Source organism: Trachypithecus francoisi, unplaced genomic scaffold (assembly GCF_009764315.1).
Source record: "Trachypithecus francoisi isolate TF-2019V2 unplaced genomic scaffold, Tfra_2.0 Lachesis_group12, whole genome shotgun sequence".
Classification (NCBI taxonomy): Eukaryota; Metazoa; Chordata; class Mammalia; order Primates; family Cercopithecidae; genus Trachypithecus; species Trachypithecus francoisi.
In genome coordinates, this window is record NW_022681457.1 from 37,843,031 (window position 1) to 37,870,102 (window position 27,072).

Below are 27,072 nucleotides of genomic sequence, written 5' to 3' on the forward strand. Positions count from 1 at the left end.
AGGCAGAAAAGGGGAGAAAAAGAAGAAGAAAATGGAGGAGAAAAGGTAAAAGAAAAGAAGAGAATGAATTGCAGCTGAGGAAGTGGAAGAGTGAGAAGCGCGTCCAGATTCCAGGTAACCTCTTTCTTTGACTCCTGTTTTGTCATTCATCTCCCTAAACGCCTTAATGACCTGTAACACAGGTGACTCACATGAAGGCCACGTGGTGTATGTTTCACCACTGTCTGCTATTGAAGACATAGGATTTAGCTTTGGGAAGATGTGTGCTGGAAAAATAAAAAGCAGACACAGTGGTTGAATGCAAAATGAATCATAGGAATTATCCAGTAAAATGGCTTAAAATCATATTCCAGGCTCTGAAGTCATGGAAAGTCTGTCTTAATGCATTGGAACCTAATCTAGTAATTTCACTGGGTTTCCCATCCAGGCATCTCTTCTCTAATTTGTTCAGAAGTAAACAAATTAACAGCTTTTAAACAGCCAATTGCCATGGACATTGATGAAATCTACGGGCTTCATTACTTGATGTCCAAAGACATTTCTTCCTATTTACATCAAAAACACTTTGGAATTCTTAAAGACAGCAAGCCTTTATTTGAAAGAAATACACGTTGAAGTTCTTTAAGGATGTAAGCAGAGCTGCTGTCTTGGAGCTGATGCTAAAGCAGAGTCAGAAGACCATGTGTATTTTCAAATAAATCTTGAAAAACTCCTGAGATTTGGGAAAGGGTGTAATAGAACACTGCCTGTAGCTGAGACTCACAGAAGCTTATCACAGCATAGAAGAAATTGATGGAAAACTCACATGGGCATCAGAAGTTTCCTTTTATTGGAAACTTTTGCAGTTTTGGAGCCTCCTTATAAAGACGTGAGTTGTTAACAGGCATCTAAATCTGGCACTAGAAACAATTGAGATGATTTTACAGTGTATCTGCCCAGATCCTCACTACTAGATTTTCTGGATGTTTTCTTATTTTTGACAGTTGCCTCAATCAAATTCAGGCAGTCTTTTAAATTTCTGTCTAAAATTAACTGGCATTTTCAGGTATATTGGCATCATTTTAAAATCTACTTATTTTTAAGAGCATTTGAATGTGAAAAGAGATGTATATGCAAACTGTTGGATCAGGCAAGTTTCCTTCAGGCTGTCTGGATGTGTCTATCTATAGCATTTGGCAAATACCTAGCTGTCACTCAAAAAAGATAGCTGTATGTTCAAAGTTAAATCTGAAGTACCTACTTGAAGTCTGCTTTAATTTTTTTTTTAATTTGGCCAGTTCATTCTTGGGGAATGGAAAGAAAGGAAAATGGCCAGGCACCGTGGCTCATGCCTATAATCCCATCACTTTGAGAGGCCAAGGCGGTTGGATTACTTGAGGTCAGGAGTTCAAGACCAGCCTGGCCAACATGGTGAAACCCCATCTCTACTAAAAATGCAAAAATTAGCTGGGTGTAGTGGCACATGCCTGTAGTACCAGCTACTGGGGAGGCTGAGGCAGGAGAATCACTTGAATCCGGGAGGCAGAGGTTGCAGTGAATCAAGACTGTACCATTGCACTCCAGCCTGGGTGACAGAGTGAGACTTTGTCTCAAAAAAAAAAAAAAAAGAAAAGAAAAAAAAAGGTGGGGGAAATGAAAGGAAATGTTTCCAGCTATTTAACTTAATTCCATATACTTTAAAATTTACATTGAACATTAGAGAGTTCTTCAAGTGAATGGCGAATATTAGTCTGTCATTTTACATTAGAAGCAATGGGCTTAAGTCCTCAAACCACATTATAGCTAGACAACACAAAATGTTCTTCCTTAGTGTTAATTAACTCAAATACTCAGGTCAAAGGTCTTTATTTTGGCCTATGAATAACCAAATACTGATAATCCACTTTGCTGATTGAGATTGCAAATCTACAGGTTTTGGGGGATTGTAGTAGGGTTATTTTTTGGGGGGTTGGATCTGGAGTTTGTAAAAATCTGTTATACGGCTAAAACAACTGGAATTCACCTCTTTGTCTCTGAAATCTTAGAGATAAAGCCTATATCCTTAGTATATAGCCTGGGGTTTAAAGAGAATTGATGCTGATGGACTCTTGGTTGCCTATGCTGCATCCTTTCTTTGTTTCTACCAGAACCTTGATTTTGTTTAGATATCTCCTCCTGTCTCACATAGTCATGCATTTCAGGGGAAGCTGACCCCAATCCCACCTCTAGGTGTGGGCCTGACTGGCAGAAACATGACAATCTCATCCCCTTGCTCATATTTAGTTCAGTGATAGGCATGGGGCATGGCTCTGGCCAGTGAAACTAGAGGCAAAGTTTGCTGGGTGGGGGCAGACGAGGAGTTTCAAGGACCGTTTCTGAGAGAGGATTATAAAGATATATTTCCCTTTTTCCTCTGAATGTTGTTGTATTTGGATGTGATGCCTGGAGCTGCTGCAGCTATGTTGCTACCAGCCTGAGGTTAATGTTGATATAAGGAAGGGAGAGCAGAGTAAAAAAGAATCTGGCTCTTCAATGACCATGATAAGCCACTGAATCAGCTAACTACTTCTAGACTTCTTTCTTTGTGAGATAATAAATGTCCCTATTGTTAACACCATTGGGTTTCTTTTATTGCCAGACAAATGGACCATAACTGATAAAGCTGTCGGCAGGGATTTGGAGACTTGGTCGATTCGGTTGCTGAAATAGCTTTTCTAGTGCCACAACTTACAATAATGTGGGCTTTAACTATTCTATCAAAAATGAAAGCTGTATGAGGCAGTTCAGTTGAAGATATGCCATTTTAGAGCAAGAATCAAAGCTAGTCTGTGTGATTTGGGATGATCCAACAAACTTCAGTGTCACTTATTAAATTGGGCTGAAATTGCCTCTATTTCCCAGAAGTACTTTCAGGATAAATTCAATTATATAGTTTTAAAGTACTTTTAGAAGAAAGACATGTCATGAATTTGAATAATGATAGCCTTTTCTGACACGTCTTTATATCCATATAAGAACAAAGGCTTCTAGCATTTCCTCTCTCCTGAGTCTATGGAGTAATCATGCTTGTATGCCATTGTACTTTCAGTGGTAGCAAAGAAAAAATTATTTAAGGCTGTCATAGAGAAAATCACTATAGAGATGAACTTCTCAGGTCCATTCCCAATATACACAGACCAAATAGCCACCCATAAGTGACACAGAAGTATACAGAATCTCAGAACTAGACTTTTGACACACCAGTGGAGTGCAGATTCTATAACATCATGCAGAAATGAACAGAATGTTTTTGAAGCAAATTTAAAGACAAAATTAATATTCAGTTATTTTAAGAGGAGAAACATACTATGTTTGTAGATAGACTGATTCAAGCTGAAAAATGTCAAATTTTCATGAGCAAGAGAATGAATGAATACCATTGAATATTATGCAGCAGTGAAAATTAACAGACAGGATGTACCTACATTTACAACAATGAACCACACATATATAACAATAAACAGAAGAAGTAAAGCATAGAAGAATGTATACAATATGTTCATATTAGTATAAAATATAATACCATGTAAATTGAGACTGTTCTTTAGGGATATTCCATTTATAGTGAGTATAAAGAAACTCATGATGATGATAATCAGTGCATTTAGAATATCTGTTACCTTTGAGTATTAGGAAAGGGAATGTGATCAGAGGGAGAAGCAAATGGGTACTTTACACTTTAAATTATATTGGAAATATTTTATTCTTTAAACTGAATAACAAATGCATGAATCTTCAGTCTATTATTTTACAGTTTTATTGTTTGTGTGAAATTTTATAAGATGTGTACAATAAAACAACATAAGTCTCTCAGTTTTATCCCTGATGGGAGACACACTGGTACTGAAAATGTTCTCAGCTGTGTGAGAATGACAGTCTTACTTTTGACTTAGAAGATTCTAGGTTCACTGTTGACTGTCGTGTTTTTCTAACCATATAAAGAGGGAAGCTCCTTGATACTTATATAAAAGAGCCAGACAAACATGTGAGCCTAACTAGAGTCTCTGGTTAGTTTATTATAATTTTTTTTCTTTTAATCCATGTTGAACGTACTACATTGTACTCTAGCAGGCAGGATTATATTACTCAGATACTCTTCCCCTTGCAAGGTAATTGTCATGGCTCTTTTTATGCATCAATGTGACTGGCTCAGAAGATGCCCAGGTATCTGGTTAAACATTATTTATAAGTATGTCTATGAGAGTGATTCTAGAAGAGGTTAGAATTTGCATCGGTAGACTGAGTAAAGTAGATGGTTCTCCCCAGTGTGAGAGGGCATTATCTGACCTGCTGAGGACTCAAATAGAAGAAAAAGGTAGAGGAAGTTTCACTTTACTTTCAGCATCTGGCTGCCTAGGCTAAGACATCTGTCTTCTTTCTTCCTTACACAGGGACTTATACCATCAGAGTTCCTGGTTCTCAGGCCTTCGGACTCAAACCAGAGTTTACAACACTGGCTTTCCTGGGTCTCTACTTCTCAGCTTCTCCAATTATGTGATTCTCTCTCTCTATATATATATGTGTGTGTGTGTGTGGTGTGTGTGTGTGTGTGTATGTTTATGTATTTATTTGTAATCAATTCAATTAATATTTATCTTAATTATTTTCATTAATATAATGTATATATTTATTTTAATTAATTTTTATATTTTATATACATAAAATCTTCTGTTACTTTGACCCATTGTCCCACTGTCCTCTTGCAATAACTTTTCATCACACATCTCTCCTTCATGGCATTTACGGCACCTATATTTATATTTATTTGTGTAATTAATTGGTCAATGTCTGTTTTCCAGACAGATTGCAAACTCCAAAAAGGCAGACTATCCTGTTGTACTCCCTATTATATTCCCAGAGCTTAAAAAAGTGTTCAATGTATACTGGCTGAATTAATTGAATAAAATAAAATAGGAGCACATCATGTTTTTTTCTTCACCGTAGCCTACTGACATAAAGACTTTAAATTTTTCCCAGTGACATACGAAAATGGGTTACTGTCTTCCTTCCCACCATGTCTTTCTGTTTCATTTTTCTTGATTATTCTTAACACTACTTGTCTATTTTATTTTAGATTTCTCAAACTAAAGCCCAACTTGGGATAGGTGATACCAGGAAACATGAGGAAGGCAATGAGAAGAGTGAGGCAGTAGAGAAGCCCAACCAGGGAAGGAAATGGGAGCAAGATTCCGATATGAGGGAAGAGGCACCGCATGTCCATACCCTCAGAAGACTGGCTGGTCTTCATTCTGTGGTATAACTAGAAGCGGAGAACTGAGTGGGGAGCTGGAAATTACGCATCTTGGAGGAAGGGCCAGTCAAATTAGTTGGCCAAGAACACATTGCTCATGTAGATTCTGAAGACGCAGTGTGGCATAGTGGTTGAGATGCAGGCTGCAGAGTTAGACAGATGTGGTTCAGACCGAGGTATGTTTGAGATCTGCTTCACCAGTGTACCTATTGGGGAGCTTTGAGCTGTAATCAATAGAAAACCTAACCTAGATGAGCTTAAACAATAAGAAAATGTATTGACAGCTGGAAATTCAAGTTCCGGTAACCTTCAGGGTCAGCTTCATCCAGTGGCTCTTCTTCTTTTTTTTTTTTTTTGCCATACTTTCCTCCCTCAAAAAGTACATGTACTTTTCTCTGTCTGCTTTGTTCCCAGGCTGGCTCCTTCCTTGGTGATTGTGCATGCATACCACCTTCCCAACATCAGCCTTTTTCCTCTTCTGGGAGATCCCAGATTTTTTTTTTCTTATTGTAAAGACAATATATGTTCATTTTAAGAATTTGTAAAATAAAGAGAATAATACATAAAAATTAAAATTATCACTAATACTTCTATTTTGAAAAATCTCTAATGAGCGTATATATATATTTGACATATACTTGTGTATATCTTTAAGATATATCTATGTATATGCATGTGTGTAAATATCTCATCATGTATGTTAAAACAGTTTGGCTTTCATTTATATTCTGTTTGCCAGATTTAATCTTCTCTTATTAGACATTTTGTTACGTTTCAATAAACATGACATTACTTTTCCAGAAAGAAATTAATTTGGACTTTATATAGTTGTTTAGATCTAAATGACCAAGTTGTGCCTTTTATGCAAAGGTATTAAACCTAATTTCCTTGCAGCAGGGTTTCTGTTTAGTTGATAGTATTTGTTTTTACTTAGAACACTTAGCCGATTTGAAATTGAGCATTAGTCTTCTGGTTTTGCCTTGTGTTGTTTGATGCTGGATTTGAGAATAGTTTGCCTGGGGCCTTCTTAAACCCACATTGAAGTAATTTCCTTGTCTGGTGATTTTTATGTCAGAAAAGTTCCGTGAACTTGTATCATATTTACTCCCTGGTGCAAGGTAACTGTGCTATCTGGGGCGTTCCTGTACACATACGTTTATGAACATAAGGATGGTAAATTGATTGTGGAAAATTCCCTTTATACATATAGAGGAAATGCTTTTTAACAATATATACATTCTAAGTCTAACACTGCCAAGAATATAAAACCCCAAATCCCTAGCCTGTGAAACTAGATTTGTGTGTGTGTGTGTGTGTGTGTTTATATGTGTGTGTGTCAAGACACAGAGCTTGGTCCCCATCACCTGTGGGTAATTAGCTGGAACTGCGGGGTGCATCTGGCTATCCTTGTAGATCAGTCTCTGTTATGCAGAACCAATAATGGTTTCTCATTCTGGAAGCAAACCCCTGCTAATCTTGGTGAAATAGCAGTAGCACTCACAGCAGCTCTGCTTTGATTAAAAATTAATGGTGATGTGGGCACTGGGAATTAATTATGAGCTGTGAAATCTGTGTCTGATATGTTTAAGAAAAAAGAAAACTATGACTGCTCAAAATAGACTATTTTCAGTGCATTTTGGATGTTCCCTTTCTACCACAAAAAAGGTTTAATTGATTTCAATAACTCCTTTTTTTGCTCTTTTTATTAAAAAAATACACAGTTCTAAGTGCTTGTTTTGCTCTTCAATGATTAAAAAAAATCAAATAGTTCTTCCTTCCCAATAATTATTTCTACTAAAACTGGTAATACATTCTTAATTTTGCCAGCAATTTGGGTACAAGAATGTTTATATCTATTGCAAGCTTAGAACAATAGTAATGAAATCAGAAGAGATTTATTATTTGCTGCTGTTACTTGTTTAATATTCGTTTCTGTTAATTATTTGAATTACATGAAATATGTTTTGCATGAAATCTTTCAGTATGAAGGAACAGATGCTTGGGAAGATAGAAAAGAATCCTTTTGCTTTGGGAATGTTTTCTCTTTTTTTTTATGATTTGGAATTTGGTGCTTTTCCAAGGTATTCTAGATGCTTAATGAGGTCTGGTAAGGATGATATGACAGGCTTATAGGAAGTGCTAATTTTTACAAATGAGTTCTTTCAGGATTTGCCCTCAAGATTTTACTACCCTACGTTTTAAAAGAAAAAGCTCAAAGTAAGGTACTTATGTCCTGAAATATCTGTAGGGCACTCTCTTTCCTTCCTTCTGCCCTCCCTCCCTGCTCCCTCACCTTTTCTTCCTTCTCATTCATTCATTCATTGAATGATTTCTTCATCCCCCATTTTTTATTACCTTAGGTGTTCACTGCACTTGGTTCTCTCTGAGACATGAAGATAAAACAAAGCCCTAATGAGCCTTTATTTAATCCTTATCACAACCCTATGGGTTAAGGTTAAACTATCATTTCCATTTAAGAAATCAAGGCTTAGGAAGTTAAGTCCTTGGTTGCTCAAGGTCGCTGAGTTAGTAAATAATAGGTTAGGGTCTTTTTTTTCTGTCTTTGCCTCCCTTGGAGCGAACCGTCTCCCTATGTGTCAGAGATGGCTCTAAACCCAGATCTGTGGGTTTCCAAAATGTAAGCTCATTACCGTACACCATTCTGCATTAACACATGAGATAGAAAAATGTGAGAACGATGAAGCATGATCTAAATAGACTCAACTGAAATGTAGACGAATCCATGGATGATAAAATCTTCAGGAAGTTAATTTAAAAAGATACCATTTATTGTGCACTATTATGTCCAAGAAGTATTTACAGTAGTTATCACTCCTTTTTTTATTGTGTGTGTGGTTTTTTTTTAATTTTTTAAATTACACTTTAAGTTCTGAGATACATGTGCAGAACATGCAGGTTTGTTACATAGATCTACACGCGCCCTGGTGGTTTGCTACAGCCATCAACCCATCGTCAACATTAGGTATTTCCCCTAATTCTATCCCTCCCCATAAGTCCCCCACCCTCCAACAGGCCCCTGTGTGATGTTCCTCTCCCTGTGTCCATGTGTTCTCATTGTTCAGCTCCCACTTATAAGTGAGAACATGCGGTGTTTGGTTTTCTGTTTCTGTGTTAGTTAGCTGAGAATGATGGTTTCCAGCTTCATCCAGGTCCCTCCAAAGGACATGAACTCATCCTTTTTAATGGCTGCATATATTCCATGGTATATATGTGCCACATTTTCTTTATCCAGTCTATCATTGATGGGCATTTTGGTTGGTTCCAAGTCTTTGCTATCGTGAATAGTGATGCAATAAACATATGTGTGCATGTGTCTTTATTGTAGAATGATTTATAATCCTTTGGTTGTATACCCAGTAATGGGATTGCTGGGTCAAATGGTGTTTCTGGTTCTAGATTCTTGAGAAATTGTCACACTGTCTTCTACAATATTTGAACTAATTTACACTCCCGCCAACAGTGTAAAAGCATTTCTATTTCTCCAAATCCTCTCCAGCATCTGTTGTTTCCTGAATTTTTAATGATCACCATTCTAACTGGCATGAGATGGTATCTCATTGCGGTTTTGATTTGCATTTCTCTAACGATCAGTGATGATGAGCTTGTTTTCATATGTTTGTTGACTGCATAAATGTCTTCTTTTGAGAAGTTTCTGTTCATATCCTCTGCCCACTTTTTGATGGTGTTGTTTGTTTTTTTCTTGTAAATTTGCTTAAATTCTTTATAGAGTCTAGATATTAACCCTTTGTCAGATGGATAGATTGCAAAAATTTTCTCCTATTCTGTAGGTTGCCTGTTCACTCTGATGATAGTTTCTTTTGCTGTGCAGGAACTCTTTAGTTTAATTGCATCCCATTTGTGAACTTTGGGTTTTGTTGCCATTGCTTTTGGTGTTTTAGCCATGAAGTCTTTGCGCATGTCCCGAATGGTATTGCTTAGGTTTTACTTAGGGTTTTTACGGTTTTAGGTCTTACATTTAAGTCTTTAATCCATCTTGAGTTAATTTTTGTATAAGGTGTAAGGAAGGGATCCAGTTTCAGTTTTCTGCATATGGCTAGCCAGTTTTCCCAATACCATTTATTAAATAGGGAATCCTTTCCCCATTGCTTGTTTTTGTCAGGTTTGTCAAAGATCAGATGGTTGTAGATGTGTGGTGTTATTTCTGAGGCCTCTGTTCTGTTCCGTTGGTCTATATATCTGTTTTGGTACCAGTGTTATGCTGTTTTGGTTACTATAACCTTGTAGTATAGTTTGAAGTCAGGTAGCATGATGCCTCCAGCTTTGTTCTTTTTGCTTAGGATTGTCTTGACCATGCGGGCTCTTTTTTTGGTTCCATATGAAGTTTAAAGTAGTTTTTTCTAATTCTTTGAAGAAAGTCAATGCCCAAAGTAACTTATAGATTCAATGCTATCCCTATCAAGCTACCATTGTTATCACTAACTCTTGCTGAAATCCTATAAGGGTTGCCCCATCTACAGATGGAAAACTGTGGCTTGCTTTAGAAAGATTATCTTGCTGAAGACCGTAGATCTAGTAAAAGTTTGGAGATTTAAAGCCAAGTGTGCTTGATTTAGGTTCTTTTCATGACACCACATGATCTTTGGAGGAAGAAGTCATAGAGAGCCACTTGCTATGACAGAGAGGAATCAACTAGAAGTGATTGGGTGCTTAGCATATGCCAGGCTCTGTGCCAAGCACCTAAGCTACAGCAATTGTGGAGAGACAAACCCTTCCCTCAAAAACCTACTGTCTAGTCCTTCTGACACTGAAATGAAAGCCACTTTTAGCCCACTGCCTATGAGAACATTTCTGACATAGCTATCTATTTTGACTGAAAATGGTGCATAATCAAGCCATATTTCTGAAAATGTTAAGTAGGAAATCAGTTTTCTGTTTTCATTAAGGACAAGTGTCTTTGGTAAGGAGAGGAAAGAATAAAAGTTAATATTTGGTGAAACACTGGGCCACACTAACCATCACATTAACCACGGGAAGAAAGTCAGCTTTGGGGTTTTAACTGTTTAGAGGCCTCTTATTTTAAAAAAAAAGTTATTTGAAGTTGTTATGGCTACATTTTATTCATAAAGGTAAAACAATTGAAAAAGTGGCCTAGAGAAATAATAATAAAGTCATGAGCCAACATTTGCCAGGTGCTCACTGCATGCTCGGCACCATACCACGTGCCTACATGTGTCATTTAATGTAATCCTCATGACAACCCCAGCAGATAGCCTTATAATTCTCATTTGACCGAGCAGACTGAGGCACAGACAAGTACAGTTAATATGCCCAAGGTCAAACAGAATAATGGGAATTTGAACCTAGGTAGTTTATGATCCAGGTTGATTAAATTCATTTAACAATTGCTCATTTGTCCGTTTATTTTGCTCATATAAACACAGTATAGCACTCATTTCACTTAATTCAACAGAGAGTTTTGCTTCAAGCCTTTTAAAGTGTCATAATTACTCATTGTTATCACAAAATATTTATTTAGCACCAACCACATGCCAGGCCTCGTACCAGGTGACCAGTATACACAGTGTTTGGCAAAAGCTAAGGTAATGTTTATCTTTTAGGTTTGTGTTTTATGTAAGTCCCTACAATGTTATATCTTCTCATAATCTTTCTGTAGAAAATTGCAAACTGGCTGCAGAATAGCAATGAGTTATTCTTTTCTATTCTTTTATGTAAGACATAATTCAGGTTATGGAAAGGTCTGATTTCATAAACCTATGATTAGGCAAGGTAACATACAAACATGGAGATTCATTCAGGGTCTAGTTTTTATAGTTTTCTAAAGTCCATATGAGAACTCCAGTGTGTCTTCCTTTAAAAAATATATACCTTGTTTTCGCAAGATGATCTAGGGGGTAAGGTAAGATTGAGGTCACAGGAAACAAGGTTCCATGAAAATTCAGTGCAAGGCGTTAGTTATTGTGGTTGTTGGCAGTCAGAGAGCGGTTAAGTGAGGACCGTTGCAGCATCCTTCCTCCGCCAGCAGCAGGAGCTGGGTGACGCTGAGCTGCCTGTTTCCAGGCCACTCATTGTGGCTTTGATGTGCTGTGTCTGCACATCATTCCCCAGTTCTGATCTCCAGCATTTCATTGTTAGCCACGGCCAGGGTACCCCGCTGCCTCTCACTTCCATCACACGGCCAGCCCCAGGGAGACTGTTTTTTAAAAAATAAGCCCGTCTTGCTTTTCTGCAGATGGAAAGTTTTACGTGAGAAATAATCCAGCTGAGTGTTTGCTCCACAGTTTGAGTAAGAATGAACTGGCTGGTGGCTTAGTAGGGATTCGGGTCAGGAATGTGTTCTGCTGTCAGAAGGGAAAGTTAATGGTGGAAATTTGTAAACTGCTGGTGTTGAGTTGACATAATATGTATGGTCTAGTAGGATTAGGAGTTGGTTCTAGAGTTACACACAGGTTCAAGTCCTGATGTTGCTCTTCACTAGCCACTCCTTGTGAGCCTCAGTTTTCCTTCCATGAAACTGAGGAAAAAGTTGATGCAAGAAGTGAAGAGAGAATGCAGGTACAGTGTTTAACATATTGAATGCAAGTACAGTGTTTAACGTATTGAAGGAAGGTACGGTGTTTAACTTATAGAATGCAGGTACAGTGTTTAACGTATTGAAGGCAGGTACAGTGTTTAACGTATAGAATGCAAGTACAGTGTTTAACATATGGAAGGCAGATACAGTGTTTAACGTAATGAAGGCAGGTACAGTGTTTAATGTATGGAAGGCAGATACAGTGTTTAACATATTGAATGCAGGTACAGTGTTTAACGTATTGAATGCAGGTACAGTGTTTAATGTATTGAATGCAGGTACAGTGTTTAACATATTGCCTGACACATGACAAGTGCTCAGTTAATGCTTTTTTTTTTTTTTTTGTCATTTTGGTCTTTATTTTACAGTAAAGGGAAAGCGATCCAATGTTTTTAAATCTTCTGCAAAATCATGGTTACCAATGGCCTAGAAAATAATGAATAGTGTTAACTCCTTCATATCAATACCCTTTCCACTAATATTGTTTCTAGAAGAGCCAGCATGATTATGCTTTGATTTGCTAGCATGATTAAGCATATAACAGTGTTAACAGTCAACTAACTGATGACTTTATCAGGGAAGCCTCCATTCTTATTTTAAATTTCCTACCTTCTTTTCTTCTTTTTTTGAGACAGTATCTCACTCTATCACCCAGACTGGAGTGTAGTGGCGATTGTAGCTTACTGCAGCTTCAACTTCCTGGGCTCAAACATCCTCCTATCTCAGCCTGGTACTTAGGCATGCACCATCATGCCTGGCTAATTTAAAAAATGTCTTGTAGAGACAGGGTCTCACTATGTTTCCCAGGCTGGTCTCAAACTCCAGGGCTCAAGCAATCCTCTTGCCTAACCTCCCAAAGTGCTGGAATGATAGGCATGAGCCACTGCACCTGGACTCTCTTTGTAATTTTTATCAGATTTACTTTAAATGCTTTGTGGTTTTAGTGTCAGAAACATATGCATTCATACTTATTTTACTCTCTTGGTGTAATTTTCTTATATACAACCCCTCTTTAGCCCTAATAGTACTTTCTGATTAAGTTTTCTTTTGTCTGGAATTAATATTGAAGCATCAGTTTTCTTTTCTGTGCAATAGAATAAACTAGTGATACACATAACATGGATGAATCGCGAAAAACATTAAGCAGAGTGAAAGAAGCCAGACACAAAGATTACATGCAGTCTAAAAGCATTTTTTAAAAGACTCTTGAAAAAATAAATCTAATTTATAGTGACAGAAAGTAGGTCAGTGGTTACTTGGGGCCAAGCACGGGGTGGGGAAATTGACTGGGGAAGGGATGAAGGCAACCTTTCGTGGTGACACAAATGTTCTGTATCTTGATTGTGGTGGTAGTTACAAGAGTATGATCAAACAGTGCTCTTAAAATGGCTGTACTTTATTGTATATAAAGCATGTTTCAGTAAAGTTAAATAACAAAATTCTGATCTGATGATTTCTGTCTTTTTTACAACATGGGTTTATTTAGCCTTAATTATTAACAGCAATTGCATACGTCAAAGATTTCTGGATTGATAGTTATTTTCCCTCAACATTTAAAATACATTATTCTATTATCTACCTATTGTTGCTGAGAAGACAGTCAGTTCCATTGTTAGTATGTCTTATTTTCTTCTCCCTGGAGCTTTGTTTACTTCTTGTTTTGGATGTTGTGCATTTTCAGTAAGATGTGTCTAGTTGTGTATTTGTATTTATTCTGCTTAAATTTTGCTGTGACTTATTACTAAATATAACAACATTTTTCTTTAATTGTGGAAAGCTTTCAGCCAGTCTCTCTTCGGATATTGGTTCTCCATCCTCTCCATTCCTTCTTTTTGGAATTCCTATTAGATGTATGGATTAAACTCATATTTTAACTTTCTAGTATCTTAATATACCTTAGATATTTTATGTTTTTAATATCTTTTTTATTTGTGCTGCACTTGTGCTAAAATAATTTCCTTAGGCCTATCTTATATTTCATTAATTCTTTGTCACCTGTGTTGGGATTTCTATTTCAATGAGTATACTTTTTGTCACTACAATTTCAATTTCATACTTTTCAAATATGCCTATGTGTTTTTTAATATTTTCTACCTTTAGCTCTTTGGACATGTTAATCATGTTTATTTCTAAATCTCTTTCATCTTCTTCCATTATTCCAAGTCACGGTGTGCCAGTTCTGCTCTCTGCTGTATTTGCATCCTTTTTCCCTATGTGGTTTGTAATTTTTGATCACAAGAACATTTTCAACAAGGTTTGTGTACCATGGGACTCTCATGAGGCCTGAACTACAGAAGTGGTTTGGGGTTTGCCTCTGTCAGGTCCCTGGAGGTTTCATTGGCCCTAGATTAATTTTTATGTTAACGTCTGTGGTAAATTGTGTTTCTGGAGAAGACCACAACAATAGACCCCCTCCCAATAGCTCTTTTGTAATGTGATCTTGCCACTCCTCCATCAAGAGGTGGAGTTTATGATCCCTTCCCCTGATTCTGAGCTGCCTGTGACTGACTTTGATTGATAGAATGTGACCAAAATGACACTGCATCACTTCCAAGACTGGCCTTATGAGACTCCCAACTTTTGCTTTCACTACTTGGAGAGCTCCCTCTTGGAGGCCAGTCATCATATTAAAAGCATAACTAACTGGAGACCACTATGTGGTGGAGAAGCCCATGCTGTCTACACATAGAGGGAAATGGCATATCAATGAATTAAACATGAAAGTGAAAATTTCTTGGCCCTTTCCATCTTACTCAGCCCATTGGAGCCACGAGCTGAAACCTGGGGAGTGAATGAGCCCAGTTCCGAGTGGAGCAGAAGACCCATCCAGTGAAGCCCGGCCTGAATTCCTGACTAACAGGTGATGAGCAAGTAGTTTGAATTCACCACCTAGCCTTGGGATTCCGATTCTTGTAGTCGATCCTTTTCCACTCATAGTGTAGGCAGTTGGAAACATGTCTTCTCATTTCATTAGTCTAGTGGGTGAAACTTTTCAAGTGTTTCACTGGGGCCCTTTCCAGTCAGATTAGTTTACTGCAATGACTAGAAGTGCATCTTCACTCATTATGGCCTAGGTTAATTCTTGACCCCTCTGGCACAACTGTCTCTCATCATCATAAAGAAGCATAACATATACAACTATTCCCTCTCTCATGCCACCCCACTTCTCAAAAACATGTAGTGGTTTCCAATTTTCTATGAAATAAAGCTCTTGGCCGGGCGCGGTGGCTCAAGCCTATAATCCCAGCACTTTGGGAGGCCGAGATGGGCGGATCACGAGGTCAGGAGATCGAGACCATCCTGGCTAACACGGTGAAACCCCGTCTCTACTAAAAATACAAAAAAACTAGCCGGGCGAGGTGGCGGGCGCCTGTAGTCCCAGCTACTCTGGAGGCTGAGGCAGGAGAATGGCGTAAACCCGGGAGGCGGAGCTTGCAGTGAGCTGAGATCCGGCCACTGCACTCTAGCCCGGGTGACAGAGCAAGACTTCGTCTCAAAAAAAAAAAAAAAAAAGAAATAAAGCTCTTGTTTTTCAGTTCCAGATATTTTTATCTAATGAAAGGCCCACATTTCTTATTTATTTATTTATCTATTTATTTATTTATAAGAGATGGGTTCTCAACATGTTGCCCATCTGGTCTTGAACTCTTGGCCTCCAGTGATCCTCCCACCTTGGCCTCCTGAAGTGCTGGGATTACAGGTGTGAGCCATCGGATCCAGCACAATCTCCACTTTTCTTATCTCACTGGTCTACATATCTGTTTCTCAGTCAACCTAAACTTTCTCTTCCTCCTCTACATACCCCCACTCCATATCCTCTCTCCATAATTTTACTCACATCATTCTCTTTGCATGAGATATCCAATGCTCTGGTGTTCACATTTAGATCTAACCTATCTTTCAAACCCCACTAAATCACCTCCTCATCTATAAAGCCTTTTTTTGATAACCCAAGTTGTAATGTCTCCCTCCCTTGAAGCCAAATATTTTTTACCTGTCAATGTCTTATGATTTCTACCTTCTCAGATTTTTAAAGCATTGTGGTTTAGAATAGAAATTGACAAATTACAGTCCAAATTACCAAATCCAGCCCACTATCTATTTAGGGGAAATAAAGTTTTATTGGAACACAGTCACACTCATTCATTAAGATATCGTCTGTGGTTACTTTTGCACTACAATGGCAGAGTTGATTCTTTGTAAGGGAGACCAGCAAAGCTTACAATATTTACTGTCTGGCCTTTTACAGAAAAAAGGTTGCTGATCCCTGATTTAGAGCATGAAAATTGGATTTTGCATTACACCTTTACTATAAGTTCTGGGATATGTGTGCAGAATGCGCAGGTTTGTTACATAGGTATGCATGTGCCATGGTGGTTTGCTGCACCTATCAACCTGTCATCTAGGTGTTAAGTTCTGCATGCAGGTATTTGTCCTGATGCTCTCCCTCCCCTTGCTTCCCATCCCGTGACAGGCCCCGGTGTGTGATGTTCCCCTCCCTGTGTCGGTGTGTTCTCGTTGTTCAACTCCCACTTATAAGTGAGAACATGCAGTGTTTGATTTTCTGTTCCTGTGTTAGTTTGCTGAGAATGATGGCTTCCAGCTTCATCTGTGTCCCTGCAAAGGACATGAACTCATTATTTTTTTATGGCTGCATAGTATTCCATGGTGAATATGTGCCACATTTTGTTTATCCAATCTAACATTGATGGGCATTTGGGATGGTTCCAAGTCTTTGCTATTGTAAATAGTGCTGCAATAAACATATGTGTTCATGTGTTTTTATAGTAGAATGATTTATAATCCTTTGGGTATATACTCAGTAATGTTACCCCTTAATATTTACCAGCTGTATGATTCACAGCTTGCTGTGAAGGCCAAGTGACAGAATATGAATGTACTCTTTTGGAATCTATGAAGTATAAATGTATAGTGTTACTGTTTCTATTACTTTTGCCTTAACTCAAAGTATGTTACAGTTTGCCTCTGAGTAAACAGTTCTTATAAGGAAATGGAAATAAAGTAGAAACAGGGTGGTGTCAATGAGATACCAACTTATTCCTGCAAGAATAACCATTATCAAAAAATAAAAATAGATGTTGACAGGGACGTGATGAAAAGGAAATGCTTTTACACTGCTGTGGGAATGTAAACTAGTACAACCACAGTGGAAAACAGTGTGGGGATTCCTTAAAGAACTACAAGTAGAACTACCATTTGATCCAGCAATCCCACCACTGGGTAATTACCCAGAGGAAAATAAGTCATTATACAAAAAAGATACTTGCACACGCATGTTTATAGCAGCACAATTTGCAATTGCAAAGATATGGAACCAGCCCAAATGCCCATCAGTCAATGAGAGGATAAAGAAATTGTGATTTATATATACACACACACACACACACATATATATATGTATACACACACACACACATAACATAGAATACTACTCAGCCATAAAAAATACTAAAATAAGGGCATTCACGGCAACTTGGACTAGAATTGGAGACCATTATTCTAAGTGAAGTAACTCAAGAATGGAAAACCAAACATCATATGTTCTCACTCACAAGTTGGAGCTAAGCCATGAGGATGTAAAGGCATGTGAATGATACCATGGACTTTGGGGACTTGGGGAAAAGGGTGAGATGGAGTAAGGATAAAAGACTACACCTTGGGTACAGTGTACACTGCTTGGGTGATGGGTGCACCAAACTCTCAGAAATCACCACTAAGGAACTTATTCATGTAACCAAACACCACCTGTTCCCCGCAAAACCTAGAGAAATAAAAAAGAAAAAGAAACATGGTGGTGCTATGCTGGGTATTATTGCATTCTTTCTATAGCAGTGTATAGATATGTATGCACAAGCAACCTGATCTAGATAGGAGATTCAGTAAGTGGAGACCTGTATTAAACTTAGAGAAACAGAGAAAATTTTTCCTTTGTAAGCTCTGATGCGGAACAATGTGACTGTAGAATAGACACAGGTTAATGTGTACCAGCACATCTTTGGTACACATTTTGCTGTGTAAAATGTCCACCTGAAGATGAGATTTCAAAAGTGAAAACGTTGACATTGTCCTTTCTATCTTGAAATAATCTCTTAGCTTTTGTGTTTCTGTAGAGGCAGATTTTGAACACGGAATGTCAAAGATGATTTCTCAGTGTGGATAAAACAAATGAGATGCCATTGTTAAAAATAAAAAATGAGGCCAACTCCACACTGACAGCTCAGAGATGGTTACGAAAGCCCTGTTTCTAACCAAATCCCACAGCCAGTGGTAGTTTAAAAGAAGTAATGTATGTCCCATCAGGAAATTTTGCTTCTACATCTCTTCTGGGATGTTATTAAATTTTCTTCTAGGAAGGAGACCAGTAAGCTACAAATTGTTTTCTCTACTGTTTGTGCAGTGAAAACAGTGGGTGGGAGGGGAGTGTTTAAGGAATCTGGCATTCTGTGGGGCATCAGGGCCTCTTTAATTAGAGGGAAGCTGTCAGGGAAGATGGACAGTGTTCCCTTTGTTAGGGCAACACAGTGTCATTCAATATCATATTTGTTTTTAAACTCAGTGTATTTGCACACAACCACAATGAGATACACAGTTTAGATGATGCATGAGAATCCTGACAGGAGATGTTTGCTTTAAAAAATAAAACAAATAGTGACACAGGCTTTTGAAAACCAAGGGTTGCAATGAGGATGCTCTAAAAAGTTCACTCTAACTTTGAAATTTGCTGGTAAATGGGTTATATCAGCTTGAGGGGAACTATAACATACATGGGTACTTTGAATATGAAAATGGAATACAAACTGTTCTGACAATAGAAGTAAATTTTACAACACTGAATCCTTTTTTGCTTTTTTTCTTTCTTAGGCATCTTCAATTCGAAGTAAACTCATACAACAATAAAATGATATAAACTGTTAAAACTTTTCAATTTCTAGGACTTGCGTTAACTTGGGCAAGATTAAGAGGAGACAGTAGTGTCTGCATAACTTAGTGATGATATTCACATCATCCAATAAATTTTATTTTCTAGAACAAATTGCCTATTATGGCTAATCAATAGTGTACTGATACCTTAATGAAGCATTTCCTTCAAGAGAAGTGACCTAGGGTGGAACCTGTTGTTGACATTTGACCCAGGTCACTGTGTATATAAAATGTCCTGTGCTGTGCTTATTTTTTTATATTGTTTTATTATATGCACTGCTGGATTACCCAGTAGGCAAGCCACACATTCCAAAAGTATCAATAAAATAGGGGCATGAAAAAAGAAACAACTAGAGATGGTCAAGAAATTGATATATAAGCATCAAAGTAATTTTCATGAAAGACAAAAACCAGACTATATTGGACTTTGTTACAGCTGCTACAGTCAGGCACCACATAATGATGTTTTGATCAGTGATGGGCCACATGTACAACAGTGGCTCCGTAAGATTATAATGGAGCTGCACTGCATAGGTGTATCATTTTTCCTTTATACCATATTTTTACTGTAACTTTCCTATGTTTAGATACACAAATACTTACAATTGTGTTACAACTGCTTACAGTATTTGATAGAGTAGCATTCTGTAGAGGTTTGTGACTAGGAGCAGTAAGCTGTACTAGAAGCCTAGATGTGTAGTGGGCTATACCATCTATGTTTGTGCAAGTATACTTTATGATGTTTGCACAATCACGAAATTGCCTAATGATGAATTTCTCAGAACATATCCCTGTTGGTAATGACTATATGAATTTTAGCAAGGTTTTTATGTTAAATTATACATTGGGGGAGGGAACACCACAACATTTTCAATGCTTAGGTCTTTAAAAGTCATAATCAGGCCTGATGACATGTCACATCATAATTTTGTTGGATCATAGTAGGCTTTTTAGAGAAAATCAAAGAAAGAAAAGACATAGCCCCACAGGCTCCGTGAGGAACCTACACGAGCATGAGAAATATACCCAGGAAACAATGAGAGACCTAATCAGTGTAAAATGTAGTTATAATTGTGTTTGTTTGATGTTTTATTTCATTTGACTATGTTGTTAACTCTCATGTTGAGAGAGTACTTTATTAAATTGTTAAATGCCCATTTGTTTGAAATATGGGTAATTTGCAGTTACTGATTACATGTCATGAGACGTGACCCACCACACTGCAGGTACATGATCAGAGACTATCTCTCCAGAGTTGAAGTTTGCCTGGCTATAGCCCAATAGACTAATGACTGTGGAAGTGAGCTACATGGAACTCAACTCTGGAGCCTTCAAATAATTGAATTTTTACCTCTGGTACTATTTTTTCTGTTTAAAAAAGAAGTAATGCCATGACAATAACCCAAATAAATGTTTTTAAAGTGGGTTCCTAATTGTGGTTCTGAAGCAGTATATATTAAGCCCGATTTCCTGGCCCACTTCCAGCTACAATTCTGCTTAGTAAAAACTATTATTGCTAAGGATGATGCTGGAAAACCCCAACTTTTTTTTTTTTTTTTTTTTTTTTTGAGACGGAGTCTCGCTCTTTCACCCAGGCTGGAGTGCAGTGGCCAGATCTCAGCTCACTGCAAGCTCCGCCTCCCGGGTTCACGCCATTCTCCTGCCTCAGCCTCCCCAGTAGCTGGGACTACAGGCGCCACCACCTCGCCCGGCTAGTTTTTTGTATTTTTAGTAGAGACGGGGTTTCACCGTGTTAGCCAGGATGGTCTCGATCTCCTGACCTCGTGATCCGCCCATCTCGGCCTCCCAAAGTGCTGGAATTACAGGCTTGAGCCACCGCGCCCGGCCAAACCCCAACTTTTAAAGAAGTATTACTTTTGTTTGCAATATTGAAATAAAGTAGGCAAACAGATTCAGAAACATTTTTTAACCATAAGAATTGAGGCAGAAATGTTCTATGCAACTCTAATTCATTTTACTGAAGCCACAGTTTTATTTATTCGGCTCTACTTCTATCATTGAGGTAATTAAGTTTCATTGTGTCTGGTCTGACATCTTTCTTAGAATATCCAAGGATGGCAGCATTTCGAAATAGGCCTACTAAAGACATTCATCCACAAAGCCATATACGTGCCCAAAAAGTGTTTTCTGAGGGGGAAATCTCTATTCCTTCTTTGGAAAATTTCATTGAGTTGAAATAACCCTGAGGCCGAATTGCTGGTCTAAGGAATAATTATAAAGTGTGTGGAGAGAAACCAACATCTGGTGAGGACCTACTATTTGCCTACTGTTTTATCTATATTACTTCATTTAATTCGGTAAACCAAAAAGTATCTGAGACATGTGTCAATCAATTTAGAACTTTATTTTGCCAAGGCTAAGGACATGCCCGTGACACAGCCTCAGGAGGTCCTGATGACATGTGCCCAGGGTGGTTGGGCTACAGCTTGATTTTACACATTTTAGGGAGACATAAGAAATCAATCAGGACATGTAAGATATAAATTGATTAAGTCCAGAAAGGTGGGACAACTCAAAAGAGAGCTGTGGCCTCCAGATCACAGATCGATTCAAAGATTTTCCAACTGCCAACCGGTTAAAAGAGTTCATCTAAAGATCTGGAATCCATAGAAAGAAGTGTCTGGGTTAAGAAAAGGGGTTGTGGAGACCCAGGTTCTTATTATATAGATAAAGCTTCCTGGTAGCAGGCTTCACAGAAAATAGATTGTGTAAATGTTTCTTATCAGACTTAAAAAGGTGCCAGACTCTTAATTAATTCTCTCCTGGATAAAGGAAAAGACCTGGACAGGGAAAGGAGTTCTCTACAGAATGTAGACTTTCCCCATAAGAGACAGCTTTGCAGGGCATTTCAAAATATGTCAAAGAGGTGGGGCATGGTGGCTCACGCCTGTAGTCCCAGCACTTTGGGAGGCTGAGGTGGGCAGATCATCTGAGGTCAGGAGTTCTAGATCGAGCGACATGGTGGAATCCTGTCTCTACTAAAGATACAAAATTTAGCTGGGTGTGGAGGTACATGCCTGTAGTTCCAGCTACTCAGGAGGCTGAGGCAGAAGAATCACTTGAACCTGGGAGGTAGGGGTTGCAGTGAGCCTAGATTGAGCCATTGCACTCCAGCCTGGGTGACAGAGCGAGACTGTCTCAAGAACAAACAAACAAACAAACAAAATATGTCAAAGAAATGTATTTTAGGGTAAAATACTTGGACTTCTTTCAAGGTCTTCTATCTGTCATGTGATGCTACATTAGAGTCAGGCTGGAATTTACTGTTATTGCTACAAAACGTCTTAAGATCTCTGTTTTGGTGCCAATGCTGGTCACCTATGCCTGGATCCCAAAGGGAGAAGGGTATAATGAGGCATGTCCAGCTCCCTCTTCCCATCATGGCTTGCACTAGTTTTCAGGTTAATTAAGAAAGCCTTGGGCTAAGAGGAGAGGTGTATTCAATTGGTTGGGGGTGGGGGGGTTAGAATTTCATTTTAGGCTTACACTCCTCACAAAAAAACACTTCTAGGGATATTTGCATTCTTTTTTTTTTTTTTTTTTTCTGAGACGGAGTCTCGGTCTCTTGCCCAGGCTGGAGCTCACTGCAAGCTCCGCCTCCCGGGTTTACGCCATTCTCCTGCCTCAGCCTCCCGAGTAGCTGGGACTACAGGCGCCCGCCACCTCGCCCAGCTAGTTTTTTGTATTTTTTAGTAGAGACGGGTTTTCACTGTGTTATCCAGGATGGTCTCCATCTCCTGACCTCGTGATCCGCCCGTCTCGGCCTCCCAAAGTGCTGGGATTACAGGCTTGAGCCACCGCGCCCGGCCGATATTTGCATTCTTATAATCTTCATTTTTCAGATAAGAAAGCTTCAGCTGTATTTTTGCCAAAAATATTTAACCTGCATCGAATCATGAAGAAATAATCAGGCAAATCAAATTTGAGGAACATTCTGCAAAACAACTTTTCAAAACGACTGTTAAAAACAACTCTTCAACACTGTCAATGTCTTGAAAGACAAAATAGGAGAACTACTCTAGATTAAAGGAGATGAAAGACAAATGGTAAATCAAAAGCAATACGTGATCCCTGTTGCCTTCCTGACTGAAATCAACAATAGGGAACATTGTTGCTACAAAAAGGAATGTTAAAATATGGTCTTAAATGTGATAATGATGGTGTAGTTATGTAAATGAATATTCTTGGTATTATAAGAGACATGCTAAAGTCTTTAAAAATGAAGTGTCTTGCCTGTAATCCCAGCACTTTGGGAGGCCGAGACGGGCGGATCACGAGGTCAGGAGATCGAGACCATCCTGGCTAACACGGTGAAACCCCGTCTCTACTAAAAAATACAAAAAAACTAGCCGGGCGAGGTGGCGGGCGCCTGTAGTCCCAGCTACTGGGGAGGCTGAGGCAGGAGAATGGCGTGAACCCGGAAGGCGGAGCTTGCAGTGAGCTGAGATCTGGCCACTGCACTCCAGCCTGGGCGACAGAGCGAGACTCCGTCTCAAAAAAAAAAAGTGAAGTGTCTTAATGTCTGCAACTTACTATCAAATGTTGCAGGGGTGTGTATGTGTATGCACACACATGGGGAGAGAAAGAAAGAGAGATAGAGGGGAAAAGTAAATGTGGCAAAATGTTAACAAATGTTGAATTAGCTAGGAACAGTGATTTGAGCTTGTAGTCCCACCTACTCAGGAGGCTGAGGTGGGAGAACTTCTTGAGCCCAGGAGTTCGAGGCTACAGTGAACTATAATTGTGTCACTGAACTTCATTCAGCCTGGGCAACATAGACGGACTATCTCTTAAACAACAACAAAAAAAGGTAAAACAAATTGATGAATCTCTGTAATGTGCATATAGGGTGTTCTTTGTATTATTCAATTTTTCTTCAGGCTTGAAATTTCTCCAGATAAAAAGTTGGGGAAATTCGAAAGGATGCTGAGTTGCAGAGAGGTAAAATAATGATAGCAAAGTTGAGATTTAAACCAAGGTGTTTCTGCTTTAGCTTTGGTCTCAACTCCCTGCACACAAGTTACCTCTCATCTGGCTGGGAAAATGAGAGGTCACTCTTGAAAAATTGGCTCACAGTACAAAGAAGTATATCCCAACTCACAAATGAGTCAGAGTTACAGTAAAGACTCTAAGAGTTTGGAAGAGGAGTTGATGCTGCCGTGCCCTAAGGGCTTTCTTCAGGGCTCCATGTCCAGGTTCTTGCATACAGTAGGCACTCAAATAAATTCATTGAATAAGTACTTCCTGTTAGTATTGGCCATTCTATGGATTGTGACTTTTGAATTAGACACTAAAAGATGAGTTGGATTTTGATTACTGAAAAGAAGGGAGGACTATCCAGGTAAATAAATGGCATGTGAAAAAACAATGCAGGGCAGGGAAGACAAGTGGGGAGTGAGGGGTGGGGGAAAAGCTGGATAAACTGATAAAATTATTTAATAGCTTATCCTTAGGTTTCATCACTTGCATAGACTTGATGAGATATTATTTTGTGTTCGTGTTTCTCCTCTTCTTCAACATATTGTTCTTACTGCTTCCCCTGCCCCACACCCATTTTGGATTAGGAGAAGGAACATTGCTTATTTTGAGGGTCAGCCTGGGTTTTAGCCTTAAACGTGCCAAAGAAAAATATCTGGGCACATTCACTTTGAGGGGCAGAGGTAGAAGAAAGCTTTTCAGGATGCCAAGAGTGTTTCATTTGACAGCACGTATTCGCTTTTATTCAAGACGAACCCCTATCTAAATCTCATTATTTTGCTATTTCTCATCCATGAAGAAGCCACTTGAGGTGCCCAAAGAACCCTAGCATGCCAACTGTTAGCATGGCTGGTGCGTGAGATCTCTAGCACTATGTACCCTGCAGAAATGTCATCTCAGATGCATCATTTTGCTAAGTAAGTGCCCCTGCTCAGTGCCAACACTGGTTTGTCTTCTGAATGAGCATGCTTCCTAGAAATTACCCTTTAGCTGACCCCACAGCACAACACACATTACGTGTTTAGTGATGTCACTCCCATTCCCTGGTTGCAGACAAGAGGCGCCAGAGAAGAGCAGGAAGTTTAGCACTGAGGGAAATAGAAAGTGTTTATTTTATGTCTCTCATCAGAGGCTCAATGCCAGACACACACATTTCAGGGCTCAGCACACTGAACATGCAGACATACATGGAATCTGCAGTGAGAGTATGGAGAATACAAGTGGAATGCGGGACCACAAAGAGATGGGAAGATCAGAGTTATGTGTAATAAAAGAGCTTTAATACGCTGCAAGAAAAATTTCGGGTTTCAGGTAAAGGGGGATTTTGAAAAGATTAGAATTATTGGAGCTGGGGAATTCTATAGAATGTTGTGAAATTCCCTCTTTAAATACTATGGATTCCTTTCTGAGATGCACTGAATTTGTACTATCTTGTCTGAAACAGAGGGTTAATTCAGAAGTCTACTTGAGACACTATTAACTTTTTTTTTTTTTTTTTTTTTTGAGGTGGAGTCTTGCTCTGTCCCCCAGGCTGTAATGCAGTGGCATGATCTCGGCTCACTGCAAGCTCCGCCTTCCAGGTCCAAACCATTCTCCTGCCTCAGCCTCCCTAGTAGCTGGGACTACAGGTGCTCACCACCATGCCCAGCTAATTTTTGTTTTTGTAGTAGAGACGGCGTTTCACCATGTTGGCCAGGATGGTCTCGATCTCCTGACCTTGCGATCTGCCCGCCTCCACCTCCCAAAGTGCTGGGATTACAGGCGTGAGCCACCGCGCCCGGCCAACACTATTAACTTTTATGCAGTAGCCAGATATGCATGACTGCTTCATATCATTAAAGAACAGAGCAGTGTTGCCAAAAAAAAAAAAAAAAAAAAGGTACTGCTATATTAACTTTCTTTGGTTTTCCCCTAGGCTTAACAAGTGGACTTTTGGGTTTGCTGAAGAAGAAAAAGAAGGAGAAGGAGAAGAAGAAGAGAAGTGTAATTAACAAGAAAAAAAACTTATTTGGGGGCTATGAACACCTTGAATATTTAACAGAATATCAGCTACTCATCTGTAATTCATCTGTAACCATTCTCTACATGGCTAAACTTTTAGTAATAATGTAGGTATTTTCTGGTCAAGAGAAAGATAGGGTGTGTGTGTGTGTGTGTATAACAGAAGAAAATGGAAAGAAAATAAAATAAAGGATATTTTGGAGTCAGTGAGTAAATATTTACTTTTAGAGCATAGCAGGTTTTAATGGAATATGATGTCTAGGACTGGAGGAGAAATAACAAATATACTTACTTATAATTACTTATTATTTTTACAAACTCTACTTACTAAAAATTATTTGAGACAGCTCACATTTATCCAACAAACAGTGCCGAACGCCTCGTATGTCCTTTGCCTAAATTCGTTGAGAGTAGGTACACAGCACCACAGGAGTCAGAATTCATAATGGCATGTATAAGGAATGTGATCACTGGTAGGAGGCAATTCTCTATGGACTGCCTAAGTTTCTGTATGTCTTGTGATAAGAGCTAGAGAATGCCTTTGTTATAGATTATCTTTTCAAGGATATTTGCATTATTGACTAGCCTTGGGGGAGAAAAAGGGAGAGACAGAAAGACAGAAAGAATATTTCCCTCAAGAGCAGTGCACCAGCATGCTTACTGCCTATTATAAAGTATTTGAGTTCCCTAAGCTCAGGATTTTTTTCTTTTAAACAAAACCCACCGTGGCTTGGTTTTCTTCAAGTTACCATATGGGAACTGGGGCTTGGGGAATGGGTGCAATTGCTGTAACAAGTAGTCCCATAACTGTAAGTAATAAACAGTTCTACATCTCTGGCCCAGGGGTCCTGTACCTTTATCCAACAGCCATAAAAATGTGTAAATAATTTCTTAGTTTGCATGTGGGGTAAATCTTCAGACCCTTCACAAATTTTGTTATTTGCTTTGAGTATTTACATTTTATTCAGACAAATACTTGAGCCAAACTAGTACTTTCTCAAAGAAAAATATACCCTATCATACTTAATTTTCTTGTTAAATTTAAACTCAAAAACCTCCCTGGGGAAAATGAATAAAGGATGTTGTAAAAGAAAGAAGGGTCAAAATGGAGTGATAAGAGTACCAAAAATAGGCTGGGTGCAGTGGCCCACGCCTGTAATCTGAGCACTTTGGGAGACCAAGGTGGAAGAGTTGCTTGAGGCCAGGAGTTCAAGACCAGCATAAGCAACATAGCAAGACCCCATCTCTATTAAAAAAAAAAAAAAGAAAGTAAGCAAACAGACAAACA

General features: G+C 38.7%; 1 long non-coding RNA gene across 2 annotated transcripts; it reads left to right on the plus strand.

Annotated features, from left to right (window-relative positions):
• LOC117093834 lies at positions 1-26,567 on the plus strand. 2 transcript variants are annotated; one of them, XR_004441266.1, is made up of 3 exons: positions 1-114; positions 14,601-14,703; positions 25,699-26,567. It is a non-coding gene; the product is annotated as an uncharacterized LOC117093834 (long non-coding RNA). The 2 variants fall into 2 exon arrangements; XR_004441267.1 differs by lacking the exon at positions 25,699-26,567 and adding an exon at positions 16,093-16,169.
• Positions 26,568-27,072: the final 505 nt, after the last annotated feature.